General features: G+C 44.4%; 1 protein-coding gene across 3 annotated transcripts in view; it reads right to left on the reverse strand.

Annotated features, from left to right (window-relative positions):
* The window catches only part of LOC102386865 (leucine-rich repeat and fibronectin type III domain-containing protein 1-like protein), a 120813-nt gene that overhangs the window by 89938 nt on the left and 13117 nt on the right, over positions 1-17758 (reverse strand). For 2 of the 3 annotated variants that reach the window (XM_006033178.3, XM_025214950.1), the window contains exon 2: positions 10266-10436. The exons of the other annotated variant lie outside the window; for it this stretch is intronic. The gene's annotated coding sequence lies outside the window, so the exon portion shown is untranslated. The remainder of the gene's footprint in view (positions 1-10265; positions 10437-17758) is intronic. 3 annotated transcript variants of the gene reach the window in all.

The raw sequence follows: 17758 nt of genomic DNA on the forward strand, positions 1-17758 counted from the left end.
AAGAGGAGGCTGAGGGGGGACCTGGTGGCTGCCTACAAGCTCATCAGGGGAGATCAACAGCAAAGAGGCAGAGCCCTTTTCTCCCCAGCACCACCTGGGGTGACAAGGAACAATGGTAATAAGCTGATGGAGAATAGGTTTAGGTTAGAGATCAGAAGGCAATATTTTACAGTTAGGGTGGCCAAAATCTGGAACCAGCTTCCCAGGGAAGTGGTCCTCGCCCCTACCTTGGGCATATTCAAGAGGAGGTTGGATGATCACCTCTCTGGCGTCTTGTGAACCCAGCATTCATTCCTGCCTGTGGCAGGGGGTCAGGCAAGGTGATCTGTTCAGGTCCCTCCTGACCCTAGCTACTATGAAACTATGAAAATGGGATAATTAAGGGTCTACTCAATTTGTGACCTGGGATTATCCACAAAATCAACTTAAAAAAAAAACCTTAATAAAATGCTGGCTTCCCAGGGGGAGCCAGCAGTCCTTGCTGCTGCTGTGGCCCAGACTCATGGCCCGCCCTGGGGGGAGGCGCTGGCTGGCATGAAGGGCAGCAGATACGATGCCGGCCATGCCGTTGTCCCTCTTCTCCCTGCTGGCTCCTCTCTGCCAATCAGGGCTGAGGGCTGAGCCCACACAAAGGGCGGCAGACAAGAGGGTGGATGCCCCCCGTGTTCCTCCTCCCCATGCCGGGGCTTCTCCACCGATCAACACCGAGGGGCAGGGCCACCAAAGCACATTCAGGAAATATCTGTGGCATTTGCTATTTATGCCACAACCAACCCAGGAAAATTTAGTTGAAGTAGATTTAAACAGACCCCTATAGATCATACATTAAAAAAAAGATATTTTCTTTATTTGGTTGACTAATTTGAGCTAGAAAATCCTGTTCGGGAGACATTGTCATTTGCCCCCTTTTTAATTTCTCGTCACCGTGGCTCAGCTGGGGTTACTCCCAGCTTTGGGCGCCACTGCATTATGGCAGAGCACTGTGCAAGCATGCAACCGTCTACTGAGCGTCGTACCTGTGCTACAGTGGCAACGAACTGCTGAATGCTACTGTCCAGGCACTGTGGTTGTCCAAAAGGTAAAGACTGCTTGGGCAGTTAAAAAAAAAGGGGGGGGAAATATCTTAGCCAATTTGCCTATTTTGTCAACAAGTAAGGCTTCAAGATTGCCTCCCCCCACACCCCTCTGAGACCACACTGGCTTCTCTGTTGGCCTACACAGCCATTATCCTACCATTTTTCCACTGACCAATTAGACAGAAAGCGTTAAGAAGGAAAGGTATTGTATAAAACACAGTTCTTCTCTATGGGGTTATGTCAACCTTTCAAGAACTTCCAGCATCCTTTTCTGAGCCATAGCATCAGGTTTCTTCCCCCGACTCATTAAAATAGGTATTGTAGACTCGGGAATGCAAAGGCATTGTTGAATGCTACAAAACAGCCCAAGCTGTATTGACCTTTGAGGAGTCTAAGATGGAAGATGAAAGATTTCCAATTTTGCTACTCAGAACAAGGCACAGAATCTGTGTTCACGGATACTGCCTGTAGTGCTAGACCAGCAAAGTGCAGCCACCGCAGTACAGGTAATTAAATGCTTTGCAAAGCACTTCAGGATGTTCCACTCCGTGAAAAGCATTATGGAAATCCAATCTGTTCGCTATTGTTATTAAGATGCCATCAGGAAACTCCAGCCCCTTTTATTACATTTGTATAAAAATTCTCATGTTATACATGACAATTGTTTAACAGACATTAGAAACTTAAACATATCCAACATTATCCTTGCTTTTGCAATCTTCATTTCAAGCCTTCTTCACAGGTTTCTTATTTAATTCATGGAGTGTTTGTCCAGACCAGTTCTTCTATTGCTTTCATATCCAGCACATAATAAGTTTGACCTCCTAACAAATATGCTCTGTATACAGCCTGGGTACTCCGGTGAATAGTGATGTCACTTTACTGAAATACTGTGCCCAAGACAAGAAGTCACAAGTCCTGCTTCCTGATACGGACTGTGCAACTATCTCCTTGTCAGGTCTCTTCTCTTCTCCACACCTTAGTTAAACTTGACTGTAAAAGTGGGAAGGAAAACACCTACCTACCTCTGGAAGTGCTGTGTAACCCATGAATAAAGGCACTATACAATCGAGAATAATTAAGAACACATCAAAGCCCTATCCTTCTCCTTCATGCCCCACTGCAACCCCCAACGTCAGCCAGGAGCACTGTGCCAAATTTGCTTGGCAAAAACACATGGGAGGTCTTTCTCAGCAGTCGTTCTGGAACCCGCTTTCTGCTGCGATCCACCAAAGCCTCAATCTGGATCATCTCGGTGCTCTTGTGAGGCCTCTTGTTTCCTAACTCGTTTTGCTCTCTTATTGTAAGCTGCCCTGAGCCGCTGTGGGGAAGGGCAGCCTATACGTGTAATAAATATCTTGGAGGGACTAGCGCTGTATGGGAAGGTTCAGCACATACAGCAAGAGCTGGTTAGTACTTAAAGCCCAGTGGTTTCCAAACTGAAATGAGGTCCCTGGGCAGCTTGTGAAGAAGCTATGGTCAGCACCTGGTCTATGGATGGCATCAGTCCCTCGCACCCCAAGTGCGATAAAGGTGCGTGCTAGTCCACACAAGATTAAGAGTTGCGAATGCACCATTGCTCCAAAGGGCACATGGACTGCTGATTCAGGCGAGCCTTCAGCAAATAAAAATGTTAACCCTTCTCTTCCTGAACCCTTCCCCCCACCATCTTAGTTTTCCAAGCCCTTTGTACTTTGTCTTGGGAAATAGCAAACCATTTCCCACTCCTCCCCCACACTGGACTGGTTCACTACCAACGTCCATGCAGATATGATCCCCTTTGCACCCTAAACTTATAAGGTTCTTGGAAGGCTCCATGCACTCAACTCGTTCACACACGCCTGCAGCTCTACCATGTTTTGGGGAGGAATTTTTTTTTTTGGGAGACTGCAGTTCTTGGTCTGTAACATCATTTTCATATTTATTGAACTCTTTGCAATGCTGTGATTACAGTTCCTGCCATATGAGCTGTAATAATAGTTATGCCTGCAGAGGAAATGAAGACCGTGTTATGGTTTTTAAAGAGTATTTACACTGGCCCGGATTTTTTTTTTGTTCTCCTCTTTCATTGCCTTTTTCTTTAAAATTGACCACACTTATTACATTTCAAGAGATGCTACACACTTCACATAAAATCTCAATTCCCATAAATAACTACAGAATTAACTCCTGATTTAATTTTTTTGAATCCGAGACTGAAGTCTAATGCATTGTTATGCTCAAAGTGCAACAGAAAAAATGAATATTCATCTGCCCTGTTCTTTTTCAGGGAAACAAGGAAAATGAAAGTACATTTCAATATTTTCTCACTTTGCAGTTCGGTCCACGCCATGCAGAAAATTTAGTCTGTAACAAACATTTGCTCAAATGTGTTACACAAATTGATTTTTGTGAAGACTGTTATAACGTGCAGTACTGTGACTTGGCAGCATGGCATTCGACTGTCATTAAACTTAGAAAATGGACTAAAATCAAGTTGACTGGGGTCACCCTACCACTATGCATTCAGTAGAACCGTGTCAGCTGCATTTCGATTTGGGAATCCGCCACAGCAATAAGTGTATGAGGAAGTGTGAGCGCTGCAGGACATCAGCCTGGCATGAAGCAGTGAGTGGCTCACTACATCTAAACAGGCATCCCGTTTTGCAGGTTTGGGTGCTGTATCACAAATCTGGGGAGGAACTCAAGGTACGCCGAGTACAGTCGCTGCCCTTCCACTCACCTGCTTCAAGTAGGACGCTGCTTCTATTTGATAACATTTCCAACTGCCTCAAACAGAGCTGAACTCTTCATTTGGCGCTCTGCACTGTGAAAGTCCCTGAAACCACCATTGGAGGTAGGGACTGATCTAATACCAGCTTCAGCAGAAACCTTATTTCTGGTGCTGATGGGTAAGCGAGGCCTGCGCAGCACTGTATGTCATGCTACTGCTGTTAATGAACACTGCTGTCCCGGTAAGACTAGCGGGTTTCTAACGATTATGAAAGTAAAACTTAACCCATCAGTTTTCCCCCCATATCTGTGTTTGAAGACTGTCAATTCTATACCTGTCATCGAAAAGGGTCTCTCATTCTCCTCTGCCCTGTATTTGTGATCTCGAAGCACTGTCCCGCTCCCATGCAAGAAGAAAGCTGCTCTCCTGATAAAAGGGAACTGTAAGAAACGTTCATCTCGAAAAAGACATTGGACTCACGGAATCCCGGCCTAGAACATGAAAAATGACACCACTTCCTACGGGCCAGGACTTCCACCTTCAGCTCCTCTGGCCCAATGGCAATCTCTATCCCGAGGCTAAATTACCTTTTTCCTAGGGATTAGCCCAAGACTGCAGAGCTCATTAATGTGGGAGCCAAAAACAACTTCCCATTCCACAACTTTGACTTGCTTTCAACCACACAAGGTGAAGACTCTTAACTTAAACAAAATAGTTTTTAAATGAATTATAAATTGAATTTCAACTCGCAGAAAGCAAGTCCACGTGGCGTACACACGTTATTCAGATACCACTGGCATAGTCACTTGAACACAAAAAATGGAGTTTTCCCACAACCAGAATTGCAGATTTGCTCACTTTGGAACATGGTGAAATGATCTTCTACTTTGACGGTCTCTTTATTGCTCAAAAAATAAATACTACAATGTTACAAGGCTAAAGAAGAATAAAGCATGTGATACCAAACACCAGCCAGTCAGAAATAAGAGAAACTCTCTTATCCAACAGCCAAAACGAAGCACCTTTTTATGGACATTTAAGTCAAGTCCTGACACCTTGATGCTACAAAGGATGCAACTGGTAATTCAAAATACACACCAAAAAAACCTCTCAGCCTTTTCATGGTATTCTAGGATTGTCGTTGTTTTATATATACTGCCCCCAAAGCTACTTCATTTCAGGAACAATAAGTTCATTCAAAAGCCTCAACAAGAGGAGAAATGGGAGGAGGGAAATAAAGATTTTTTTATTTTTAAACATAAATAGAAAGGGATTGAAAAAAGAAAGGGCAAAAACGTGGAGGGGAGAAAGAATGAGGAAATCTTTCATGTGCAAGAGTCCTTGTGAGAAGTACAGGGTTTGATGTAAAGTCCAAGTCTGTTTTATGATTTATGTTCTCCCCTTCTCCTCTCTTACTTTCTCCAGTCTACAAGAATGAGAGGACACGGCAAAGACCTGAAGGATTGATGGGGGCAGGCCACAACGCAGTGAAGACAAGGACACAGTCCATCATCTGAGCATCCCCACCAATCTGCAGGTGGTAATCATACGGCACTCATCTTAAAACGGAAGGAGTAAATAGCTCTCAGAGATCCTTAGTGCCCTGTGCAAAAAATACAAAAAGAGCTCTGCACGCGTGCACATTTGCCATCTCGCCACAAGAATATGCATGTTCTACCCAAATCCAGGCTGTTTACAGTATGCTGGGAGAACTGTGAAGTAGCTGAACAGTTAAGATAGCAACTGCTGCCATTTCTAGTTTTCTGACAAAAAAAAAAAAAAAAAAAAAAAAAAAAATCAATTTTAAGCATATATGTTCTGAATCGGTGCATGGGTGCTACAATTTTATTATAAGCAGAAACCATTATCTACTGCTTCATTGGTACCTGGCATCCAAACACATTTAAAGGGACTGCGGGAACAGCCGTGACTAGACGGGATAATTGCATGTCCGGAGCCACTAGGACCTAGCACCTCTGCACATCCAGAGCATCCCTTGCAACCCATCTGCTTGTCTTTTTAGGATCTAGTCCTGCAAGGAGTGGTGCATGTGTCAACCCCTGGCACCCATGAATCGGACTCAAATGATGCCTGTTCCTATTTTAGGAATTTACCTGGAAGTAAGGACCAAATTTTAAAGTCCTTACTTCCAGGTAAGGAATCTAGGAGCTGGACTTCTCTCAAGTCCAGCTCCTAGATTTCTATAGCAGCACCTAAACGGATGTGATTTTCAAGGACAGTGAAGTCCATTGATCTCACTTGCTCATTTTAATTTTGATTCTTCCTGAAGCCAAAGTACACGTGATGGCAGAGGGAGACTCGTGGAAAGGTTCTGCCTTGTTTCGCACATTGCGACTTTTCTGGAGATGCGTTTTCCTGACTGATGGACCGAGTGACCTGCAGGAAGCGTGACTGAGTTGTAATCGCCACACCTGCAAAAACGCACTTTCGTTTTCGTTAATGGATCGTGGGATGCTCTGAACTTTATTCAACTGCATATTTTTAAAAGGGTGTTTTAGAGGTTAATACAATACTGCAATTTTTAGAATTAATTATCAGGAGAATGACTATCTAGACAATTATAATTAAGTCCATTTTGGGAGATTAATTATCTCAAATTGGACTATCTAAGCAATTAATAATGAACTAAATGAATCGTGATTCCATTTGAAAAATTTTGCTACTTTCACTTGAAAAAAGACAGACTGCTTTGTACCCAGATCAAATCTTGGGCGGCTAATCACCTCCAGATTTTCAGCTCTAGCTACTGGTCCCTAGATTTGGGTCTGGACTCAGAAGTGTATAAGTTTGTCTTAAATTCCTTCCTCTGACCTTCTGAAAATGAAGAAATCCTACTGAACAAACAAGAGAAGTGTCTGCATCCTCTGCATACAGCTACACCCCATCGGTATGGCTCCAGAGTAATTTAAACACGTGGCTGTATCCATGCATTAAACACAACCTGCAATATGGTAATGAGCTACTTAAAATGTCAGATCCCAGAACCAGTTCCTACATACAAGAAACCCAATTCTCCCACCGGGGTACAAATAATTCCTATGAATGTCTAAGGGGGTTGCTTGTGTTTGGAGGCGAGAGAAACGGACCACAAAAGATTGAAGTCCAGATCTTCAAGCATATTTAAGAACCGAACTCCCAGTGAAATGGGAAGTACAAATGTGGACGTAACTTGAACAGTCAGAGCTTCCACTCCGCGTGTAGGATCTGTGCTTAAGTTGTTAAGTACAACAGCCCCACACAGTATGCTTCCTAACCCAATCAAAAAGACTTAAAAAATATTACATTGCTGGGTTTCAGTGTTTTTCTTGTAATGGCATATATTCCCTTACACACAATCCCTTCATCCCTGTGGCTAAAACACTTTCCACCTGAACACAAGAGTACCCAGAGTAGGCACTGGTGTCTGGATTGCCTGTCAAAGCTTCTCCCCACCCACCGCGAGCTTACGAGAGTTTTTCCATTTCAGATTTTGTACATTTGGTCTCACAATTAAGTGTAATCCCAAATCATATCCACCAAGTGGCAGGGCTAATATATCACTCTACTTATATGCTCATCTCACCCTCAGTTATGCCTGCATGATTGCTAAAATGCCCCCCAGTAAGCCCTTTTCTTTGAGACCCAGATAATGGTTGTATCAAGATTAAACGAATTAACATGCCTATGACGTCCTAACTGCACAAAGATGCATGCTGCAAACACAAAGGTATAAAGCAGATATATTTAGGGGCACATTCATTTAGCTCTCTACTTCACTGCCCCCTGACAAAAAACAAAGGAGTATCTTTCCCTGAGCACCGTTTCTGATGAGCAGGGATCCTGGATTTCTCCCATTTAAAAATATCTCCAATTTTCAGATTTAAAAAAGTAACCCAAAATCCACATTTTTCTGCGATTAAAATGAAACACCACTAATATATCGATAGAGGCCAATCTATATCTAGCTAGCTCGCTCTCTATATACAGGGTCTTCATAAAGTCCTTGTGCACAACCTAAGTTATTAAAAGTTTAAAATTGCACAAGGACTTTATAAAGACTCTAGACCAGGGGCGGGCAATTATTTTGGGTGGAGGGCCGCTTACTGAGTTTTGGCAAGCCATCGAGGGCTGCGTGACAGGCAGCCGGGGCAGATAACTATTAATTTTCTAAATTTTTCAGGGGCCTCACAGGCCCGATAGAATGGCCTGGTGGGTCACATCTGGCCCATGGGCTGCATTTTGCCCTCCCCTGCCCTAGACCTGGTGGTGTTTCATTTTAAAAATCACAGAAAAATGTGGATTTTGGGTTACATTTTTTAACCCGAAAAGTGGGGATCTTTTATAAATTAGAGAAATCAGGGTCCCTGCATATTAGGCTGAGAAAGGTTATAAAACTCTGATCACTGAAACGTCAGGTGACCAGAATCTCTACTATGACTGGCACCATGTGCACTTGCTCCTGGAGAGAAACCCAAGGCAGCTTGATCTCTTGTTCTGCACTAGCATTTGTCAACTAAGAACAGAGCTTAAAATCCTTCATGTTTTGTGGCTTTAAATACTTCATGCTCCCTGGATCCTACTTGCATCCTATTCACATTTCCCGGGTGCATCACTTGTAAAATGTCACTTCAAGTTTATGGCTCTTCTGGAGTCAGACTCTTTAGAGCATTTCAGCGGTGAAGCAACTCTCGCACAAAAACCCAAACATTTTTTATTGGCGTTTCAGTGTTGAGCGTAGGGGAGGGAAGGGGGGGGCTAACAGGGCACAGCCCCCTCAAACGCAGGGTAGTAGTAGGGCGCAAGGCCGGCCGGCCGAGGGCTTCCAGCAGGTGCAGCAGGGTGGGGAGGGAGTGGGGCTGGGGGAGGGGCTGCACAGCCAGGGCAGGGATAGGGACAGAGCTGTGAGTGGCTCGCCCCGGGGGGCACGGCTCCTGGGGAGGCATGGGGGTCATGTGCTCAGGATCTGCACTTGGGGTGAGGGCTCTTGCGGCAGTGGCGGAGGGTTGGGCCAGCAGCGCTCGGGACGGGCAGTGGCAATACTGAAGGGAAATTTACAGCCACCCCAAAGCTCACCGTAGCCCCCCACCCCGAGCGCAGTTCGGCCCAACCCCTGCGCCGGGAAAAGCCCTACTCCAGCCCAGCCTTGATCTGCACCCCCACCCCCCACGGCCCTTCCCCCATAGACTTACCTGCTCAGACCCACTCCCTCCTTCACTGCCGGGGGGGGGGAAATGACACGCGTCCCGTCGTCATGGTGTCGTGTGTCGACACACGACACAGATCGAGGGCCCAGCGGTGAGGGGCGGAGTGGGGCACAGGCAGGTGCAGGGCCTGGGGTGAGTGGGTCCCGTCCGTGCCCCGCTCCCTCTCTCACCACTGGGGCCTTGATCTGCACCCCCCACGGCCCTTCCCCCGCACTTACCTGCTTAGCCCCCCCCAAATTATTTTTCTCTTCCTCTGCCTATGGTGTTGAGATATAGTTTAGTAGCAGCTCTCTTGTAAAAGAAAAAAGTATGAAATCATAGATTTACTAATTGACCAACTTGAGAGAAAAAAAAAAAAAAAAAGAGCTTTCTTAACCACATGAAACTGTCTAAAAATGATACTGAGGCACCTGCAATCCAATGACAGCTTTCCATTGGCTTGGAAATATGTCCAACTGTTGACTTCATGTTTTAATTGCCTACATTTAATAAATGGAAAAATAAATGGATAAATACCAGCTAAACAACTACTCCAAGTCAACTTAACAGTACAATGATGCACAGAACTGGAGGAAAAATACATTTGTTTTAAATATATTTCTCTTGTGCCCACTGGACCGATGCAAACTACTCCAAGTCCACCCAGTGGAAGGGAATGTATGATTTTAGCAATTTTCTGTATCATAAAATGTGCTAATAACTTAATGAAAACTGCAAAGTAAAACTGAGTGGAGCTGTAAGCACGGAGAATTAATTGTGAGACACAGAATATCAAATCTAATTACTTGCTGGCAAAACAAAGTAGGGGCACTATTGTGCATTGAGTCATATGACCTTAAAATGAAAATTAAAATGCAAACAAAACACAGCGAGGGGAATATTCGTTCTGGGTGCAGCGACCTCCCCCCTCCCATCTCCCCACCCCATTTTATGTATGTCTCTCGCTGCAGAGATCAGAATTTATTCCAGAAAGATTGTATTCTTGCCTTAATTATAATGGCATGCGGGTCATTTTATTTTACTGTGGAACTAGATTCAGCAGCACATCCTCCAAGAAATTAAACGGAAAGCAGCTTACATAGAAACTGAAAAATGGCGGTAGCTCAATTTAGTGCCGATAGGTTTTAGCTGCAATTCTAACTCGTTTGGTTGATTAAACTTGGCAACATCCTATATGAGCTCACTGCCTTTTGATAAGGAACAAGCTATAAATCCCCCAAAGCAAGAAAAAAAAGCAAGAAAGAAAGAGGGGAAAAAACAGTGTGCTCTTACTTTAAAGTGACCTTCAAGGTGACTGTCAAACCTGTTCCAGTCTCTGCTTTTTTTCAGGAGTCTGATGCGCTTTCATTAGTAGCTCATTTGAGTATGCAGTCCTTGAAGTAATAAATTCTCCATTCAGATTCACAACGTAGCACCACATATATCCTGAGGTGGCCATCCATCCTGAAATTAAGAGGCAACAGTCTCTTCTAGCATTGTACTTTATCAGAATCATTAGGGGCGACAGAACACTGTGGCCAAGGCAGCAGCCAAGATTGGTTACCCTTTTATCTTGCTTTAATATGCGCCTGTGTTCAATCTCAACATAATCTTTACAGAAAGAAGTTAAAACGCTCTTCTCCGTATACGAGCAGGGTTTGCTGCTGCTGTTTTCCTGTTGACTGGGAAACATAAGTGTCACCCAGAATAAAATGCCAGGGGTAGAGAGAGGCAGCCCCCACACCCCTCCCTGCAAGGCCCCAGAGGAAGAAGCTGCTTTACAAAACCGAATAAGAGGATTTGCACTGAATGAGTTCAAGTAAAAGAAAATGATATTAAAATGAATCTACGACACCCATAATCTGCATAAATTGGCTCTAAGTGCTGAAACATTAACAAATGTAATTTATTATCAGGTATATTATCTGTTTTTCAAAGTGCATTCAATTGATGCAGCCCAACTGTATTTTTAGCTATGTGCCGTTTGGGGATTTCTTCTCCGAATCTGTCCTAAGCAGCAGAGCAGGGATTTCAAATCTCCCTTATCATGAATTCCCCATTCCACAATCCCTTCGTGGATATGGCAACAAGGGCAGTAAATTCTGCTGCTAGTTTCTGAATCACAGGCCCCGCATACCTCCCAGGCCAGGAGTCATCATCTAGGAAGAGAATATTACTTAAAGCACTTCAAGGTTAACCCTAGTAGGTAACAGCACTTAAATTACAGTATAGATCCTGTCTTTTCCTTTTCCCGGCAATTTTAATGACAGCGACTTCTATAGTGGAAACCCTGTAGGCAAAAATCCCTGATGCAGCCACAGCAAAGGTAAATGCAAACATGTTCATGCACTTTTCAAACGTCTGTCTTACTAAATTGGGCTAGAGATGAACCACTGACTCCATTACCCTTACCAATCCTCTACAGACTGTCAAAAAGCCTGAGGCTGAATCTATTCAATCTTCGTTAATCTAAAATGCATATACTGAACTGACGAGCAAGTGAACAGACATTTGATTCTGGAAATGCAGCCACATGCCTGCAGTTGCCCAGGCCAGAAGCTGGGGGCGCTAGAGCACGCCTCTATGCTTGGCTGGAGCAGACAGCTTAGGCCAAGGCCAGCCCGCCCACCCACCCGGGGGAGGGGGCGCTGCAAGAGAGGTGCAAAGCATCCTGGGCTGCTGGGGGACTGAGTTAACTTGAATCTGGAGGGGATGCGAAGCATTAGTTCAATAAACCGATGTAACCTAAATCAGTTCAGTCTGATACTACATCCATCAGGTTCATCTTAAATGGGTTTCAGCCATCCTGAAAGTGGTTTGTGTGCACTGAACCTGTGTTGTGGTACAGATATGAACCTGTTTCCAATAACTTATACTGGTTTGTGTGTAAGGCTAGGGACAGAAACGAGCGACCACGTCACCCAAGTCTCTCAGCCATATCACTGAACATGATTTTGTTGAAAATTAAAATCACAATATTGCAGCACTGTTTGCACAAAGAAGGAACATTCACTTCCTCACAGGGAGCCAACACATGGCCTTTTTGCATCACTTGTGTCCTATTAACCCCCCTTTTCTTGAGTGGTTCCAAAGGGTTGCAGTCTACACGGGGATAAATCTCCTTCTTCAAAGCTCAGGCACCCTGCAGAGTACCTGAAGGCACACAATACATCCCAAGTGGGTGCCTTCTTCATTCGGTACAGGTCCTCCAAATCAATCCCCATCACCACAAATGGGCTTTTCTTGCAGCTTTACTAAATCAGCATCACCACAAATGCCTTTACTTGCCTCTTCAGGGTATTTTTTAAAAAACGTATAAATACTTAGAGCAGCCCATGACTGTGAATTCAAAGCTTCAGCATACGTGAAACAACCAGTTTAAAAAAACCCCCTTGCAACAAAGCTCCTTTTAATGTGGCATCCAACAGTTGCATCTGATCCAGGATTTTTGGGACTGGACTTAGGACAGAAACAACTGGACTGCTTAAAGTTCGTCTAGGAAAGAGTCTTGTCCCTTTGTGACAATTCACCAGTCCTTGCAAAGGTTTCCTTTTTCCAAACTTCCCACCGAGGATGGTGTACAAGATTCCCCCCTGCTCCCCATTTTACAATCTGTTGATGATAATGCCTTCCCTGGTACCATCTGGTGTTAGACGCTTTCAGAGACAAGAGCATGGATTAAACGGATGTTTGGGGCTCAGCCAATATGGCAATGCTACCTTTATAAAAAGGACACAAACTTGGCGAGAGAAGAAAGGCTCTTAGCTGAATAAAAAGGATTGAAGCCTCTATATATCCAGCTTTTTACTTAGGATCAAAGAGCTATGTTTTCATAAAAAACAACCTCCCTCCCCCAAAACTACTTGCCAACCTTCCTCTCTCATATGCTTTTCAGAAATGATGCCTACAAGTTTTGGAACAAAAGAAACCATAAGTTGCCAATCTTTGGGATGTTCAATTGATTTGTGTCTATCTTGCAAACAGCACCCCGGCTCCAGAGAGTTGGTATTTTAATTGGAAAGAGACTGATGATCATCTAGGTGCACAGCACTGAGTGTGTGGGTTGAGAAATAGGAGTTAACTCTCCAAACTTTTTTTAACAGAGCTGGAGATTGCATGATTAAGAGAGCACTTCACTAAAAGAAATCTCTCTTGGAAAGCTTTACATTTCAACTTTAAACCAAGCTCTAGTACAAAGCCCATAAGAACAGCCCAAAAATCCAATGCACTATATTTCTAACAAAATGAAGAGTGTAAGTGTAAGAGACCTGTGTTATTCAGACTCGGGCAGTATCAACCAGAAAATCAGGTGGCTTCCAGTGGGCATGCACTGGAGGAACCAGCTCTCATGTCTTGCAAAGGTCGACTGTTAATTTCTAAAGTACATCTTGTCCCAAATGAAACGGGATAAAGGGAGAAAAACTAAAACCAACCAGAATCGGAGCTCCTGAATTTCTAACAGCTTTGTCCTTTGAGTACTTGAACTCTACTATCACACATGCTCCAGTCTACTGAACCACACTGGGTATGGCACTTCATATTTTGTACTACTACAAAATTTAGGCCAGCATCACAGTCAATACACCCCACAACCACTCGGATCCTACTCACATCCGTCACAGTACCCGATATACCTCACCCAACCCACCAAATGCCCTCACAGGAATTATATTGGTTAAACTACCCCACCACGATGGCCAGTTCCAACCCAGTGCCCTTCACTCCTGACCCACTGCCCCCCACCCCCAGGCACCCGGTGTGTGTGTGTGGGGGGGGGGCCCAAGCAGCCCCTTGCCTGCAGGAACTCTGATAACCTGCCAGGGAAAAGCCACCGTTTCCCACGTTTTTCTCCGTTTTAAATCAGAATCCATTTTTAAAGTTTGTTTGCCACCTTTTAATATCTTGCTGTGACCCACTTTTGGGTTGCGACCCACAGGGTGAGAATCAATAGACTAGAAGCAAACGGCAGACTTCTGCTGGAAGACCATTTTAGACTGGACATAAGAAAAAACTTCTTTACCACACAAGTCTCCAGAGTCTGGAACAAACTCCCCCCAGCGGTGGTGCGAGCACCTACTCTGGACACCTTGACGAACGCTTGGATGCTTATTTTGCTGGGGTGAGCTGACCCCCAGCTGACTTCCTGCCCCTTGGGCAGAGGGCTGAACCCAATGATCTCACAAGGTCTCTTCCAGCCCTAATGTCTATGAAGATGCACTCAAAAATAAACTCCCACAGAAAAATAAGGGAATGAAACAACCACTCACCAATGGGGGGGAAAAACCCTTCATACAGCTACAATAATAATAATAATAATAATAATAATAATAATAATAAAGAAATACAGCAGCACTAGTCAAAAGAAGTTTAACGTGCTAGTAAATCTTTGCACTCTTAGTGACGGAAGTGGTGACGGGTGCGGTACACTGAATGCTCCTGGGATCTCTTATGCATCCTGTTTTTCAACAAGGAAAAGGGAGCATCCAACACAACTCACTTAGAAGTGATAAATTAGGAAATCACTAATTGAATCAATAATTTGATGGTTACTGATGGCTCCTCTCCCAAATCAGCATGGTAATGAGGATATTCTCAAAAGCTGCCATTTTAAAGCAATATTAACTACCTGTTGCAGGCGATAAACCCTTCACCTTGCCAGTGGCGGACGGAACTGTTTACCATATTAAAGTAACACCGCGAGACAGATTCGGTTTTATTTACTGACCCTGGAAGTTGTTTTGTTGTTGCTTCTCCTCGCCTCGCATATAACTCTGGCAATTTAGTATGCAAAATAAGCGATTTCGTTAGTTTTATTCCACCAGACAAATGGATTATGCTCCAGGGGAAAATAGATGTGCCAGAACCAATAAGAAAAGCTCTGATACTTTATCTTTACAAGGGAAAAAAGTTCTCTTTGTTCTTTTTTTTTTTTGTGTTATTGATGCACACAAACAGCCTCTGATCCATAAAATGAGCAATCTGAAGATGCTGAAGGAGGGTTGTGTAGCCACAAGCTAGATATAAACTCTTATAATCTAATCTTTCCCAATTGAATTCCTTGCAGTCTGTCCATTAGAAAGAAGGCAGAACAACCTTGCTGTAATTATATCTAGTATGTCAGAGATGTTTCTCTACTGGTCCTTGCAGCAGTTGGGAAGATCTGAAATGTAGTTGAAGTTTAGAGGATGACAGTGGTGAAGAGGCATCCCCCATCTGCCCCTAATGAATGCCTGGACCCTGGACAGATTAGGATTTCCAATCCTCCACTTTTCAGCATTTCCAAATGGCTACTTAGGCAGCCCATTAGGCCAGGCCTCTCTCGGTCTGCTATCTGATACGACGTTAATCAGTACAGCCTGCTCCGTGGCCAGGTTGTTGGCTACTAAACCAGTGCCCCCCACCTGGAGTAGCCTGGGTGAGGAGGGTGTGTGGAGACCCACCAGGACTAAAACCCAGACCTGTTAAAGGGCAGACGGGCTCGCCCTGAGCCAACGACCATCTGTACCTGGAGAGGACATGGGAGCCATCAGGTCATTTTGCCCGAAGAATCGTCAATGGTGCACAGCATCTACGGTGCCCGAATGGTCACAGCAGCCTTGGGACTGACTTGACTTAGGTAGCTTCCCACTCAGCCTGCAAGCTGAGAAACCCGACTCCTTGGGCCCTAGGCACACAACTCTGAGCCAGGAACTCCAGTCCAGGATGTGGGTGCCCAGCACCTATCCCCTACTCAACCTGTGAGTCCCTTTGTGAATCTAGCCCTTCATCCCTGAACTTGAAGGAGCCTCGTGTTATCCTGCCAATGGTTCCAGGCCTTCCCTCGCACTGGTTTAGCATGCTGTTTAAGTGTTTTGAATTTCAGTTGAGCAATGGGACGGAAACGCCATTGATTGGTTCCAAATGCTGTAACTGTAATTAGAGCAATAAGAACTCAAGAATCAGGCATTAGTGCTAGGTAATTGAAAATGCTGGGCAGTTAAACATCCTGAGGCAGCGCCAATACGGGTAATTATCAGGTGCTGCCTGCACTTGAGCAACTTTATTGTTGTCACGAACTGTTAATGGGCACTTCAAGTTCACATCAGGTAAGAGCCCCTATGCTGCGCTTTCCTCTCTGTGCTGGCACCAGCTCAGGGCAGCAACTGGACTGAATCACCACGGGTGCCGATACTCTATGAGCAAGGGTGGCCAGTGTGTGACACCTGGGCGACTGGGGAGGGGACAGGCTGCACAGCGCCAGATAAGACAGGGAGCGGAAAGCAGAGCAGCACAGGAAAGGGATCGGAGAGGCACTTGAGAGCGTGTGCCAAAAAAAGGTTGGCCCCATTGCTCTACGGTGACAGTGTTGTTCAGAATGATGGAAAGTCAAGACAGTCGCAGAGAGACCTGAATGCACCGTCTGTGTAAGGGACTCGGCCTGAACACTAACTATTCCTTGCTACTTGAGAATTACTCACACAAGACCAGGGAGTGCTCCCCTGGCATCATCCCTGCCTGAGGCAGGATCTTCTTTATACAAAATGGACAAAAGGTGCACTTTCACTAATTAGCAGAAAGACCTGTAAGAAGGAAAGAGATGGGGAGTAAAACATCCACTGATCAGAGCAGGCCACAGACACCTGACAGGTTTTTAAACTTTGCCACCCTAAAGTTTTTTTCCTTTAAATGATTACTCTGCTGCTAGAAAAGAGCAGCACTTCTATCACTGGATAGCAGAAAGGGGTTGGGGATGCTACAATACATGTTCCTTTTCCAAAGGGGCATCTCACGACTGATCCCATGAGGGTACGTGCTAGGCCAGCAAGCCCACACCCTGTCTAAGACATAAAAGAACGCACACCAAGTTGGCACAGGTCTTCCAAGGCAAAGGTTTAGTGCAAATACGACCCTTTCCAAAACAGTGCAACAAGTATTTCCACCTCTAAGTCTAGTTAGGGGTTATTCAAAACAGTTTCTTACTCCAATATGGAGAGCTATTTCCATGACTTATCTTCAGTGCCTGATTTGAGAAGCAAGTTGTAATTGCTTGGATCTGTTGCTCCTTGAAGGAGTTTTATGCAGGGGAGGTGGGTAGAGGTGATACAGCAGAAGGTACAAGACTCAGTTCTCTATTCAGCAGACTCGTGTCACTTGGAAAGGCATATTGCTATCATTGGAGGATGTTTAGAAACCTAGTAAAATGAACTAGTGATGGACTCAGAGAAGAACCGTTTTCCATCTGAAGTATGGGGTTACAAGCAATTCTGTTAAATTCTCAAGCAAAAAACCCTGAGGTTCAGAGCAAAAAAATAAAGACCAAGTCCCTCCCAAGCCAACAGCCCATAGGGCTAGCACAGTTAAGACGTGCCAGTTTCTACAGCCAACAGCATACATTGGTATCACATCCAGCAGTGCTGAAGCTCGCATTAACACGAAAAAAAACTAACAGACTGATTTTCCGTCTGCATTATCTTAAAACAACCAAAGCTAAAACAAGGGAGGTTCATAACCTTGCATATTTTCACACAGAGAATTCAATATAACATAGCAGTAACTTTATCACTGAACATAAACAGGAACGTGTTTACAAAGGGTCGGAGACTGTAGACTGATAAAATCCAAATTAAAGATTCCTGTGATGAAGCTTTGCTGATAAAACCACTGAAAGACATTTATAAAGAACTACAATATTGGATTAAAAGCCTTCAGCAGATGCTTTCTAATGAGATGGTAAGTAAACACGGAAAACATAATCCCAAGCTAAAAAACAAAGATAACATAGGGAAAGGAAAGTCTTTCTAGTTGCA

This window comes from Alligator sinensis, unplaced genomic scaffold (assembly GCF_000455745.1).
Source record: "Alligator sinensis unplaced genomic scaffold, ASM45574v1 scaffold1302_1, whole genome shotgun sequence".
Taxonomy (NCBI): domain Eukaryota; kingdom Metazoa; phylum Chordata; order Crocodylia; family Alligatoridae; genus Alligator; species Alligator sinensis.